Source organism: Phyllobates terribilis, unplaced genomic scaffold (genome assembly GCF_046119375.1).
Source record: "Phyllobates terribilis strain yellow unplaced genomic scaffold, ASM4611937v1 Scaffold_4__5_contigs__length_816908805, whole genome shotgun sequence".
In the NCBI taxonomy this organism is placed as follows: Eukaryota; Metazoa; Chordata; class Amphibia; order Anura; family Dendrobatidae; genus Phyllobates; species Phyllobates terribilis.
In genome coordinates, this window is record NW_027362764.1 from 81,305,467 (window position 1) to 81,318,456 (window position 12,990).

Consider the following 12,990-nt stretch of genomic DNA (forward strand, 5'->3'; position numbering starts at 1 on the left):
GTAGTGTGAAAAGGTTATTGGTTGAACAGCAGATAATGCTTCCAGTCACTTAGCCACCACCACCATCCTGTCTTCCACACAGTCAAGCTCCGTGGGTATTACCCCCTTCCCAGGCTTCAAACATCTGCCTCAGCCATCTGCTTAACCTCCGCTAGAGACTAAAATTACGGGGAACCCCACGCCAATTTTTTTTAAAATAAATCCTTTATTTTAACACTAAATGACAAGTACAGTAATCAACAGTATCACTGTACTTCTTATAAATGTGACTGACATGTTTCTATCTATCTAATCTATGTGTGATGCTCTATTCTTTCTGTTATAAATTGTCGGGTACCGATGCTGAATTGCCGGCCGACTTTTTTAAAGAGACGGTGCATGAAAACACTAATATTTTTTTTAATAAATCCTTTACACTAAATGACAATTACAGTAACCAACACTGTCACTGTACTTCTTATATATGTAACTGACATGTTTCTATCTATCTAGTCTATGTGCGATGCTCTATTCCTTCTTGTCTAAATTGTCGGGTATCGGTGTATGCCGCTGCTGAATTGCTGGCCGGCTTTTTTAAAAAGAGTGTCTTCTGAACAGTTTGTCAGCTTTTGGACACCTTTGAAGGTGTTTTCTATGTGTTTCTATGTGTTTTGTTTGCCTGCCATTGGTTTTAACGGTGTTCAACGGTGTTCTAAGGTGTTCGACGAACAGTTCCTCGAACATCCCGGTGTTCGACGAACCGAACCGAACCCGAACACTACGGGGGTGGCTCAACACTAGTTGCCAGTACAACTGTTAGCTCTTCCCGAGTCTCGTTGTTTTTAAATGACTCTGTCAATAACCCCAAAAAGGCCATTTGCACAACCTGCCAGGCCAGCATCAGCAGGGGTGGCAAAACTACCAGCCTGACCACCACCAGCATAGCATGATCAGGCACATGGCAGCAAAGCACCCGACTTTGTGGGCCAAACCCCAGGGTTCATGTGCCAGACCCCTGGGTTCAGGAACAGTGTCTGCGGGGGGCACCACTGCTTCTTCCGCTGTTGTGCATGCAAGCCAACCCCCTGTCCATGGAGCATGCGAAGATGCCTCCTGCCCTGCACTTATCGCTGCACACTCTCATGTAGCAGCATCAGGAGTCACGTCCACGTCCTTGTTCCAGCGCAGCGTTCAATTGTCCATACCCCAGTCCTTGGAACGCAAGCGCAAATACGCAGCTAACACCCCACAGACCACGCTACTAAATTCCCACATTTCGCGACTGCTTGTGCTTGAAATGTTGCCTTTTAGGCTAATGGAGACGCAAGATAATACATACAGTTCATGGACGTAGCAGTAGTTTATGTCCCATATGGGAGTCATCAATATTATGCTCAATAAGTATTTTCATATCCAGGACTACTAGGATGTGGACATATAATAGGCTAAATCGTAAGCAAAACATATGTTAGAAACAAGGAGAGAAATAAACGATCAAAAAGCCATAGATATATAAATGTATCAAAAATTTATTAAACACATAGTAGCAAAAAGGGGTAAAATACAAATACCATGGACAAAAACCACAATCCACGTGTTAAATATATCATTGTATAGTTACAAAATTGCAAAATAGATAGTCACTATCACAGCCCCATATTCAAAAGTACAATCAGTAGGTGTCTATTAGAAAGTAATCATGTGCCCTTAGACATAACAATGGTATTATTCATGTAGTAATCTCATATACAGCCATAGAAGCCCCACTATACATACCAATGGAAAGCAAGGGGAGATCTGTGAGCAGACAGTCAGGGCACAGGGGCAGAAGACAGGCTACACACGTGGAGCAGGAGCCCCGACGCGCGTTTCGGATGTCCCTTCGTCAGGGGGCTTGAAGACATGTGTGGAGGATCCACTTTATATCGGCATACCGCAGTGCCGAAAACCGGAAGTGACCGGAAGTGACGCATGCGTCACCATGGAGATCGCGACGCCAAACGGCGTCCGCGTCACATGACAAACGGCGGCAGGCCACACGTGACCCGACGCCGGAAGGCACCAGAGACGCGGAGAGCCGGTCAGCGTCTAGAGTCCATAGTGCGCATGCGTGCAAGGTCAGTTCACAGAATATATACAGGAATAAAACAACACATATATATGCTATGATTTGGGACAATATGAAAACAAGTATCTATCAGAACATATAAATTACATTAGACCGCACATCCACAGCATGACCATAAAAGGATATACATGGTATGGTATGGTAGCATAAAGTCACTGTAGTGGCCCCAAGGAGTTGGAACACAAAATAGTATTACCAATTATAGCATAGAGGGAGAACATCAACCTAATAGATCTACATCAATTTATATATATATTTTCCTTAGTGATGGCCATATATCATCCACAGATTACAAAGTATCACATACCACAGATATACATCCATATAAAGATCATGCAGGATCCATATTTTATGTCATAAAATAAAATACATGACTAATTGATATATTAAGACAACAAAATAGACGGCATTATCCCAAATGAGCGGTTAGCATCTCATAGCCGTAGGTTTTCACGCTCTGTATTGTGTAGTTAATTCGATCCACTGAGACTGTCCCAATTCATAGTGTGAAAAAGCATACAAAAACAAAGCAAGATCCTAGACAACACAAAAAACATAGATTAAAACCATATAAAAGAATAATAATAAACAAAGAATATCCATAGAACCTGTTAGGACGGTATAATCATGGTCACATATAACAAAGTAATGTGATAAGCAGGTGCAGAAGGCAGATGATCAGAGAAAAGGTGCATAGCTAATATTTTCATTCAGTCCTACTGGGTGGAGGGTATTCAAGGTCCAGATCCAACGGGACTCAAGTTGGGCCAACTTCTGTCCGATTTTTCCCCCTCGTATATTGGGTATAATTGAATCAATCCCCCTAATCCTAAAAACCGAGGCATCACAATTGTGGTAGATTTTGAAATGGCGCGGTATAGTCTTAAGGGTGGATACATCCGTGTGGTCGGCAGCAGCAATAATCCCCAACACATGTTCGCGAACCCGAATCTTGAATTGCCGGGTAGTCATCCCTACATATAGTAATCCACATGGGCATGTAGCCGAATATATCACATATTTGGTGGTACATGTGATAAATTTTTTGATCTTGTAGATTTTGGACCCATCTGATCCCAAGAACGTATCGCAACGTTCAACATTTGGGCATGCCACACACCGACCACACGGAGCACACCCAGATCTCCCGGGCTGTCCGTCCAAAAATGTGCCACCCCCAGAGCCCTCATAATGTGACCGTACTAGATAGTCACGAAGATTCCTAGACCGTCTAGTGGTGATTGATGGTTTGTCCGAGATAAACCTCGAGATAATCGGATCAGCCTTCAAGATATGCCATGATTTAGATAGTATTCCTCTAAGACAAGGGAATTGGGAGTTAAAACTCGTGACAAATCTAACTTGCCCGGAGTTGCATCTCCTATTTTTGTTGTCATATAGTAAACTATTTCGGGAAGTGTGCTTGGCCCTATTATACGCCCTTTTAATCATACGTCGGCTGTATCCTCGAGCGAAAAACCTATCACTCAACTCCAACGCCTGTCTCTCGAAGTCATCATCCGTGGAGCAGATCCTCCGAATGCGGAGAAACTGACCCACGGGTACCGACCGAATAACATGTCCAGGGTGTGAGGAAGAGGCATGCAATAGCATATTAGTAGATGTGGGTTTACGGTATACAGAAGTTTGTATGCAGTTATTATCATCTCTCTTTAAGGACACATCAAGGAATTCAATCTGATGGTAATCAAATTGATATGTTAAGTGGATATTACGGTTATTCTCATTTAAGTGTTTCATGAATGCATCCAATGAAGCTATATTCCCCTGCCAGATCAGAAGGACATCATCGATGTACCGCGTCCAAAGAAGGACGCCGCCCATCGATTCACCAAGATCTGACAGGCTGAGGTCCCTTTCCCACAGCCCCAGGAACAGGCAGGCGTAGGCCGGAGCAAAGGCCGCGCCCATGGCTGTCCCCTGGAGCTGCAGGAAAAAGGACCCCTTAAAAACAAAAAAGTTATGATGAAGGGCAAATTGAAGGAGTTCGAGGATAAGATGGAGACGCAAGCATTCCGCAACCTGATGGCAGCGGCTGTCTCTCGGTACTTGACCCCAGCCGCCACTATTTCTCCCGGTGTGCTGTCCCCACATTACACAAGCACTTGTCCTACAACATTAGCCATGCCCTCAACAACGCAGTTACCAAGAAAGTCCACCTAACCACGGACACATGGAGAAGTGCTTGTGGGCAGGGACGGTACATCTCGCTGACGGCACACTGGGTTAAAATAGTGGAAGCCAGGACCCAGTCGAACGTTGGGATAGAAGACGTCCTCCCGATGCCAAGGATTGCAGGCCCTAGGTCAATCAGGGTTGCCCTCACAGTGTACAGCTCCTGCACCTCATCCTCCTCAGCCTCTTCAGCCTCCATCTCCAAAATGACCACATCAGTCACAAGCTGGAAGCACTGCAGCACTGCCTCGGCCAAGCGGAAACAGGCTGTGCTGAAGCTAATACGCTTAGGTGACAAATCGCACAATGCTGAAGAGTTGTGGATAGCTCTGAAAGAGCAGGCAGATCTGTGGCTCACACCACTGAACCTACAGCAAGACATGGTCGTGTGTGACAATGGCCGGAACCTGGTGGTGGCTCTGAGGCGAGCTCACACATGTACGATGCCTGGTCCATGTGCTTAACCTTGTGGTTCAGCGGTTTCTCACATCCTACCCAGAGCTGCCGGATCTGTTTGTTAAAGTACGCCGCCTGTGTGCCCATTTTAGAAAGTCACCTACAGTTTCCGTCACCCTTGCCGTGTTTCAGCAGCATTTGCAGCTTCTAGCTCGCAGACTGGTGTGTGATGTCCCCACGCGTTGGATCTCTACACTGCAGATGTTGGGAAGGATTTGTGAGCAGGAGAGGGCCGTTATTGACTACCAGCATCAACAAGGCTGTCAGTATCCAGTTCAGACTCCACACATAAGACATCAGGAGTGAACATGGGTGTCAGACATACGTACCATCCTCCAAAACTTTGAGGACTCCACCAAGGTAGTTAGCGGCGATGACGCCATAATTAGCTTCTCTGTCTTCTGCAACGCTCTTAGCTCATAATCAAAGAGGATGCATTGCAGGCAGAGCACGATGAGATGGAGCAAGGAACCATACAGGGTGATTACACACAGCCCAGCATCATCTCATCCCAACGTGGATTGGGTGACAATGAGGAAGAGGAGGAGGAGGAAGAGCACGAGCTAATTTCACGCGCTATAGACGGTACTACCTGCACAACTGTCACATCATCTGTTCAGCGTGGATGGCCTGATGACAGAGAGAAGGAGGAGGAGAGCATGGTCAGTCGTCCTCTTGGTGAGGACATGGAAGTCTTGCCTGTTAGCAGTCTGGCACGTATGGCTGAGTTTATGTTACGCTGCTTTTCCCATGACCCTCGCATTCTCAAAATTTGGGGTGACAGTCATTACTGGTTGGTGACACTTCTAGACCCACGCTACAGAACCAAAATCATAACCAAGCTTACAAAGCCTAGATATGGGAGGAGAACCGAGCTTGCCACCTACATACAGGAGCAGAACCGAGCTTACTACCTAGATATTGGAGCAGAACCGAGCTTACAACCTAGATAAGGGAGCAGAACTGAGCTTACTACCTAGATACGGGAGCAGAACCGAGCTTACTACCTAGATACGGGAGCAGAACTGAGCTTACTACCTAGATATGGGAACAGCCTTAGGGAATTCTTTTTTTTTTTTTTTAAATAGAAAAAAACTGTGATCGTATTACCAATTTTAGTATATACTGCCATACCACAGTATTGCAGTACATAGTGAAATAAATGTTTTCCTAAAAGCCTGAAACTCAGGCTAGGCTTCATGAAAGGACCAAAATGGCAGAAATGGGTGCCTGCAATGGCCAAACATCAGAAGCCTAGGAGCATTTCATGGGTGTTGGCTGATGAGGGTTGGTGAGCTCATGCACCCGCCATCATGCTATTTAAATTGTTAAACAGCAGGGATTGAGGCAAGTTCTGATCACTGCTGTTACGGGAGATCATAGCCAGCATCTTAAGGGCATCGGTGGGCTCAGCTCCTGAACCCGCTCTACACATACCCTGGCAGTAATCTACAGTTACACCATTGTGCACTAATGGGTTCATTTCACTTGTTTGTTCCTAAAACTGGAAAGACAAATGGAATTCCCTAACAAAGAAACTTTACAGATTTATTAACCCCTTAAGGACCGTTTTTTTTTGTTGCCATGCCTTATTTCAAGATCCATAACATTTTTAATTTTTCTGTTCACACAGACGTGTGAGAGCTTGTTTTATGCAGGACGAATTGTACTTTTGAATGACACTATTCATTTTATCGTGTGATATACTGGAAAGAGGGAAAAAAAATTGCAGAGCCTGCATCTTTGCCAGCAGGAAATGGCTGTAATAAGCAGCCATCATCTGCTTCTAACAACCGTGGGTGGAGAAGAGTTTCGCCATCGGCTGTTGACCTGTTAAATGCTGCTGTCAGTTACAGTGTGTCTGCAGGGGTGCACACTTAATTTTGGGCCCAACAGCAAGCCATGACATGATCACAGGATGCCAATGAGTGCCATGATAAACAGAGGTCTGCTGAAACTGCTGTACCTGTCATGACGGTACTCCTGTGAAAATCAGCCCGTGGCTGGCGTTCACAGGAGACTGTGATTTCTGCTATATACAGCAAGGCTGTGGCATTGCTGTAAATAGCACAAGCAATCGGCTGATCGCAGATTCAAGTCCCCTAAGGGGACTAACAAATATAGTTAAAAAAAAGTTTTAAAAAATATGAAAAAAATATAAAAGTTCAAATCATACCCCTTTCCCTTCAATTAAAAATTAAGAAATTAGAAAAATTTAAAAAAATACACATTTTATATCGCTGCATTTTACATACAAATTTACAACTGATGGTGGTTCTGGTGACATATTCATGTTGTAATGGTTGTTCTGATGCTGTATTCATGTAGTGATGATGAATCTGGTGATATATTCATCACTAGAACCATCATCAATATATGAATATGTCGCCAGAACCACAATCAGTACATGAATACGTCACCAGAACCACAATCAGTACATGAATGCATCACCAGACCTACCATCAGTACTTGACTACGTTACCAGAACCATCATCAGTAAATTAATACATCACCAGAAACATCATAAGTACATGAATACATGACCAGAACCAAGAGTACTTGAATACAAGTACTAAGCTTAGTATAACAATCAATAGTAATATCAAGTTAGCCACATAAACAACTGTATCGCATCAACCTACAACTGCGAGTAAGTCCTTAACAATGGAAAGATGATACCGGGAATTGTTATTAACAGACATCATCAGAATGCGGACCATACAGGAACCATAGTACTGATGAGAATTAGTCAGTATCACAAGGCTATGTGCCCATGATGCAGAAATACTCCGGATTTTTCCTGAGCGTTTCTGCATCTCCCTGGCAGAAAAAAAATGCATGCGGATTTTACATGCGTTTTTTCAACCAGGGACAAGTGTTTGGCACGCATTTTGCACATGCGATTTCGCATGCGGGTCGTCAAGCAGTTTCCAAGCGATTTTAGCATCACTTGGAAATGTGCTTGACAACTTGGTCACACTATCTAAATTCATGCCGGTTGCATTAATTTATATAGTGTGACCAAGTTACACTGTGTGCAGAATTATTAGGCAAGTTGTATTTTAGAGGATTATTTTTATTATTGATCAACAACTATGTTCTCAATCAACCCAAAAGACTCATAAATATCCAAGCTTAATATTTTGGAAGTTGGAGTGGTTTTTTTTTCGATTTGGCTATCTTAGGAGGATATCTGTTTGTTCAGGTAACTATTACTGTGCATAATTATTAGGCAACTTAATAAAAACCAAATATAATCCCATCTCACTTGTTTATTTTCACCAGGTAAACCAATATCAGTGCACAAAATTTAGAAATAAACCTTTCTGACATGCAAAAACCTAAACAAAAAAAATTAGTGATCAATATAGCCACCTTTCTTTATGATGACACTCAACAGCCTTCCATCCATAGATTCTGTCAGTTGCTCAATCTGTTTTTGATCAACATTGCGTGCAGCAGCCACCATAGTCTCCCAGACACTGTTCCGAGAGGTGTACTGTTTTCCCTCCCTGTAGATCTCACATTTTATGATGGACCACAGGTTCTCTATGGGGTTCAGATCAGGTGAACAAGGGGGCCATGTCATTATTTTTTCTTCTTTTAGACCTTTACTGGCCAGCCATGCTGTGAAGTAGTTGGATGCATGTGATGGAACATTGTCCTGCATGAAAATCATGTTTTTCTTGAACGATACCGACTTCTTCCTGTACCACTGCTTGAAGAAGTTGTCTTCCAGAAACTGGCAGTAGGTCTGGGAGTTGAGCTTCACTTCATCCTCAACCCGAAAAGGTCCCACAAGTTCATCTTTGATGATACTTGCCCATACCAGTACCCCACCACCACCTTGCTGGCGTCTGAGTCGGAGTGGAGCTCTCTGCCCTTTACAGATCCAGCCTCTGGCCCATCCATCTGGCCCATCAAGAGTCACTTTCATTTCATCAGTCCATAAAACCTTTGAAAAATCAGTCTTAAGATATTTCTTGGCCCATTCTTGACGTTTTATCTTATGTTTCTTGTTCAAAGGTGGTCGTTTTTCAGCCTTCCTTACCTTGGCCATGTCCCTGAGTATCGCACACCTTGTGCTTTTTGATACTCCAGTAACGTTGCAGCTCTGAAATATGACAAAACTGGTGGCGAATGGCATCTTGGCAGCTTCACGCTTGATTTTCCTCAATTCATGGCCAGTTATTTTGCGCCTTTTTTGGCCAACATGCTTCTTGCGACCCTATTGGCTATTTGCCATGAAACGCTTGATTGTTCAGTGATCACGCTTCAAAAGTTTGGAAATTTCAAGACTGCTGCATCCCTCTGCAAGACATCTCACAATTTTGGACTTTTCAGAGCCCGTCAAATCTCTCTTCTGACCCATTTTGCCAAAGGAAAGGAAGTTGCCTAATAATTAAGCACACCTTATATAGGGTATTGATGTCATTAGACAACACCCCTCCTCATTACAGAGATGCACATCACCAGATTTACTTAATTGGTAGTTGGCTCTCAAGCCTATGCAGCTTGGAGTAGGACAACATGTATAAAAAGTATCATGTGATCAAAATACTCATTTGCCTAATAATTCTGCACGCGGTGTATGGTACTCGGGTCTGGAGGAGAGTCTCCTCTTCTCCATACCCGGGTACCATCCGCAAATTGAATCGCTTAATATCCGCATGTGCACATGTAGTTATGCGGATATTAAGCGATTCAATGCAAGTCAATGGCGGTAAAAACGCCGCGCTTAGGCAAAATAATTGTTAGTGCTGCGGATTTTGTCACAATGATAATCCGCAGTGGAAATTTCCACAGCATGTGCACAGCGGATTATCATTGAGGAGCATTACAGACCTTCTACCAAGCGTTTAAGCATTTCTGTGGCGGAATTGTCGCTGCGGAAACGCTTAAAAAATGCATAGTGGCCACACAGCCTAAATATACATTTACATCCAGGTACCTTATAGATTATATCTTCTCTGGAGTCGTCTCTTTCTTTTCATTTCCATCTTGTATAGATGACATGGTGACTATTCACATTCACAGCTGGTATCTGCAGACCTCCCTCTTCTCCGGTCTTTTACAGCATGCCCACACAGTGCCCTTAAAAATAGGAGTGTTATTAAAATGCCATCTGCATAATAATATCTGTTCATATTATGACTAGTGTTGAGCGAGTATGTTCTGTTAACCTTTTTGCCGAGTATGCTCGGGCCGAGCTCCGAGTATTTTTAGCTGCTCGGTGATTTGTTTGAATCGCTCCCGTGTGCATGATTTGCGACTGTTTGACAGTTTTAATACATGTAAGGAATGTCTATTTCTTACACATTCCTCACATGTAATAAAGCTGTCAAACAGTTGCAAATCATGCACACGGGAGCATTCAAACATATCACCGAGCAGCTGTAAATGCTTGGAGCTTGACCGAGCATACTCGGAACAGGACCTACTCGCTCAACACTAATTATGACCTAAATAAGCCTCCTATGGTATATGACCACCACACTGTCTACCATTATCAGCTATAACCACCTGCTCTTATGAACCACGGCCTATACCATGGCTGTCCGCTCTCTAATTTTCCATTACACTTTCTATATCTCCACACTATCCCCCTGTCATGCTAACCCCTCTCCATATTGTGCCTTTATTTCCCGCTGTCTCCTCTCCATATCCATTCTAAGCATCCTCTCCACAATATGCCCTCATATTACCTACCACGCTGCCCTCTTCAAACTGTAATCACTCCTCAATCTGTCCCCCTACACAGTATGATGGTCACCCATACGGTATTATATCCTCAACAAGCAGCTAATATATGGTATTGTCACCAACACAGACCCCATATATAGTATGATGTCCACCACAGTCCTATCACCACCGCTCTTCTTATACTTTACTGTCTCCCCGCACAGCCCCTCATTTCATGGCCCAAACAGAGAGCACCTCATTTCTTGGTTCCCCCACACAGCCCCTCATTTCATGCCACCCAGCACTGCCCCTCAGTTTTTTACCCCCATCAGCACAGCCCCTCATTTTATTACCTCCATCAGCACAGCCCCTCATTTTATTACCCCTCCATAAGCACAGCCCCCCTTATTTTGTCACCCCCCATCAGCACAGCCCCTTATTTTGTTACCCCTCATTATTTTATTACCCCCCATTAGCACAGCCCATCAGTTTATCCCCCCCCCATCAACACAAACCCCCCATTAGCACAGGCCCTTAGTTTATTCCCCCCATCAGCACAGGCCCTCAGTTAATCCCCCCCCCTCATCAGCACAGGCCCTCAGTTTATCCCCCCCCCCTCATCAGCACAGGCCCTCAGTTTACCCCCCCCATCAGCACAGGCCCTCAGTTTATTCCCCACCCCATCAGCACAGGCCCTCCGTTTATTCTCCCCCCCCATCAGCACAGACCCTCTTCTCATAGTAATATAAGAATTAAAAAAAAAAAGCTCATACTCACATGATCCAGTCTCCCGTCCACCGTCTCCTCTTCTGTGAAGTGCAGCAGTGGAAAATGGATGGTGTGATGACGTCACTCCATCCAGCGTCCCCTGCGTGCGCAGGGCAGTGTCTGCAGGGGAGTCCACAGCTCCTCTGTTTCTGTCCCTGGCGGTGAGTGCAGGGAGGGAGCAACGACCAGAGCGCAGGACAGAGAGAGGGGGGAGCGGTGTCAGTGACATACATCACTCACCTCGGTGCCTGTGCCCTGGCAGGAGGTTGTGCCCTAGTGCCTGCCCCTTGTCCCGGCCCTAGATACCGCCGGCCAGGCTGCACACAGTTAAGTTGTAAACCACGACCAACATATTAAATATAAAAGAACTAGGTTTAAATCCCAGATAACCAGGGCTAACCCAGAAAGCCTACTCGAGTCATATTAGAAACAAAGAGAACTAAGAGTACAACTGGCTTAAATAGAAAATTTATTAATTATTCACTGTGTGTACAATACCAAATATAAATGACATATGCATAGAAAGAGGGTAGAAAAAAGTGCCTAAATAGAGCCCCCAATGTGTAATGCGTCCCATTCATATTTGTAGTGGAGTGTCTATGGCCACTAGAAAAACACATAGCTAGTGAGGGGTTAATATACAGAGTGCTCCTACCAAAATCAGATCGACGTGCGTTTCGCTGTCACAAGGCAGCTTTCTCAAGAGGAAGTGTGTATGACAGTTTGTAGTGTCGCAGAGTGCATCTTCTTACAGTCACCACTGTACTTACGAGAGTTTCAATCAGTAAGATATCTTGAGTAAACAGTATTTAATTCATACTGGTTAAACATGAGATACAATTCAGTGTCACACAGTCCGTGTGCTGCTGACATAACACATTCAGGAAAGAAAGAAAACATAGGAAGTAAAAACAACCAACAATTGAGAGCTTTTCTCCCCCATTACAGCAAGCATATAACTTTACACACTATCGCCATCTGCTGTCTGGTTAGTATAAAGTCCTCCTTTCACTTATAATAAGTCCTAATCTGTTGTATTTGCCAACACCCTTTCTCCACAGTAAGGACTTATTCAATCAAACCCAACTTTTTTATTAGTCTCTGGTGTTTATCAGCATTCAACGCCTTCGTGAAGATGTCTGCTGTCATTTCTTCAGTAGGACGATACTCTAACTTCAAGACTCCTGGTTCCTGATGATCTCTCAAGAAATGATATTTCACATCAATATGCTTGGTTCTTGGATTGACTCTTTCCATCTGAGCAAGAACAAGACATCCTTGATTGTCCTCTTTCAGTTTTGTTGGTTCCAACTGTGGTTGTCCTAATTCTGTCAACAATTGTCTTAACCACAGTACTTCTTGACTCGCATGTGCTGCGGCAACATATTCTGCTTCTGTTGAAGACAGTGTCACAATTGACTGTTTCTTACTTGCCCAACTTATTGGTAGAGATGAGCAGTGTTGGACTCGAACTGTTCGCCAATCTCAAATTCGAGCTGTTTTGAGCGGTGTTCGAGCCGTTCGGCGAACACGAACGATTGGAAAAAAATCCGTCTGTTTGAGGTTATGTTCGATAACTGTTAGTGCACCAAAATCATAACTGGATTTTTTCACAGTAATGCTGATAATCAATGTTAATACGCAGTTTGAGTGTACAGTGGGGCGGGGGAAGGGGCAGGGGATGGATCTCTGCATAAATAATGAAGATCTCCATTTTTTTTTCTCTTTCCCGCATTTACAGTGGGGAGGTGCAATCTGTCAGCCTATCAGCAGCGCACACA